We start from the raw sequence: 2,850 nt of genomic DNA on the forward strand, positions 1-2,850 counted from the left end.
CTTCAGCAACTGGTTCTCGAGGCCTTCTATATTTCAGAAAATATAGTAATGGGTGTTACATGAGCAGTATCAGCAAGCCATTATTTTAGTAGACTATCTATCTATCTATCTATCTATCTATCTATCTATCATCTATCTCTATCTCTTCTCTGTATCTTATAACAAAATAAAAACAGAACTCGGGTGGCTTTTTCTTTTCTTTTCCCCAGGCAGCTAATTAACCAATATGAATACTTTGCTGTGTTTCTCCCCTTGTTATTCCAGGACCTGTTTTCGGGTTATCTGTCTGTTCCCTTGATCTGTCTGCTGATTCTCATGCCAGCATCATACTGTTTCTAATTATTGACTCTTATAATAGAATAAGTCCTCTTGTTCCAGTATTCAATTCTTCTTTTTCATTATTTTGGAGGTTTCTCTATGGCTTATTTTTTTCAGATGTATTTTGAACAATTTCCTCCAAAGTTACTAAACAGATTCCATTGGGACTTTGCTTAGGGGTTGCATTTTGAAGATACAAATTTATTTGGGAAGAATTGACATCATTACAAAATGTAATCTTCCCAATAGGGTAATCTAAATTTTATGTCTGTAAAATGTAAAAATGTTTTTGTTTCTGATCTTATTATTTTTGGAGAAATGTCAGTGTATAAATCTTAAACGCTCAAGTATACCTTGTGTGGTGTGTGGAAGAAGGGGGTCTTCAGCTTCTCTCCATGATTTTGCAGGCTGCCACCTTGTGGGGGGACTTGCTTTGGGGCACTTTCAATGGGCTGACCAGGGAGCCCAGCAGTGAGCCCAAGGTAACAGTGCAAGAAACAGATCTAGGCCAAAAGGCAGCTGACTCGGAAGGATGGGGAAAGGATGTTGTGTGCTCGGCCATTGGTCTGCCTGCCTTTGAGGTCTCTGGTGATGACATCTGTCTTTATTTCTGTCCTTTTGTGACTGCTTCTTCTCTATTTCTTCTACTTAAGCAGGCATATAGATGTCATGTATATCTGAACTGAATTAAAGTGCTGAAAGGAATTTTGACTCTTGACTTCTATGATTAATAATAAATATTACATTAGAAGAAGGGCACAAAAATATTAACAGAGAATGTGGTTTTAATAGAATATATTCTTTTAGTAACTTTTGTAGTAGCCTCACTACCCTGTCATTGTCATCTCCTTCAAAACTATCAGATTCATCTATCTGTACTAGGACTTAATTTTTCTAAAGGAAAACAGTTTATACCTAGCATTATCCCTTCTCACTATGAATGCTGAATGCTTTTTAATTTTTGGCAAACCTAATTTTATTTCAATGAGACAGCTGGGAAGGTGTAAGAACAACCATCAGCATATTGCAAGCCTGGTGGTGGAAGCAGGAGAAAGGTCTGTGGCTTTTGCTTCTGAGCTCTTATAATCTCGCCAAACGTTGACAATGCATGTGGCAGCACCAGACCCTGGTGTAAGCCCATGATGCTGATGGGAAACAAGAAGCTCCTCAGTGCCACCTTGGGTTCCAAGGACCAACAGAAGCGCGAGCGCAGGGTGGGCTGTACGGTTTCGCCTGGAATACGTGTTTCTTGGGTTCTCTGCAACCTTCCACGGATTCTTGTAAAACACTTGGACATTATCGCTAGGTAACATTGTAGATGTGAATACTGCTTGCACTTAAAGTGATGCTTAATCTCTATGTCTGTTTCAGATGTTTGCATAAGACCTTCAGAATGGAAAATTGAAACTCAAAGATTCCATGTCTTTCAGAATGAAGTTAATTTTTATTTTTTATATTATTATTATTATTATTATTATTATTATTATTACTTTTAGTACAGGGTAAACAGGGTCTCACTCCACAGATAAGACTCATAGTGATCCTCCTGTTTTCAGCCTCCCCAGTGCTGTGATTACAGGCGCACGCCACCACCCCCAGGCTTAGAATGAAGCAAAATTTTAGATACTTCCAGTTATGGCTGGTGGTGCGAAGAACAAAGTTAGAAGCTGAGAACCTCTTTAGTCTTATCTGGTATTAGTTTCTTTAGGGTGCCTCTTAAAGGAAAAGTCACAGTCAGGTTACCTAAATTTCAAGTCTGTTTGGAATACGCCAGCTGTGGGAGTGAGTTTTGTAAAGAGTTCTGATACCTTCAGACAAGTTCTTCAGAGCAGTCTTCTGTTATCTGTTGGTTATTGTCTAACTAAACTGCTTACTATGCCAAAAACGTCGCCCCAGTAGCTGTTGAAGCCTGGCGTTCCATCTCCTTCTCATAACCTCCCCCAGCTTCTGCTGTTTTAGATCTATTTTTCATGACAGGAGGGCTTTTTCTCCTCTGTGTTGCTTCAAAAAATACTGTGGAAGTGTTTCATAACACTTTCTTTCCCCCCTCTCTTTAATTTATTTATCTTTTGCTTTGACCTTTCAGTCACTCTTGTGGACTCCTTTCACATGGAGCAGGAGATTGAGATTTTTTGTTTTAAAGAAATTATCCTGCCTGTCAGTTATGTATGAGAGCAATCTGTCATCTTCCCATTGGAAGACGTGGGTTGCTGTCTTCAGCAACTGGTTCTCGAGGCCTTCTATATTTCAGAAAATATAGTAATGGGTGTTACATGAGCAGTATCAGCAAGCCATTATTTTAGTAGACTGTTCTGAATTGTAAATATTACCAGACATCCCAGGGAAACACTACACGAAGATTCTATGGTTAAACGGGGAGAATGTTTGCAGAATTATCAGGCAGAAGCAGATAAATAGAACAAAATATATTGCTTTCTCTGTTTTCAAAGCTGACTGGTATAGCAGTGACAACTTGATTATATGTAGCAATAGCTTAGGGAGCCAACTAATATCTGTTTCTTTCTGTTGTGT

The sequence above is a fragment of the Octodon degus genome, unplaced genomic scaffold (assembly GCF_000260255.1).
Source record: "Octodon degus isolate 3935 unplaced genomic scaffold, OctDeg1.0 scaffold00101, whole genome shotgun sequence".
NCBI classification, from domain to species: Eukaryota; Metazoa; Chordata; class Mammalia; order Rodentia; family Octodontidae; genus Octodon; species Octodon degus.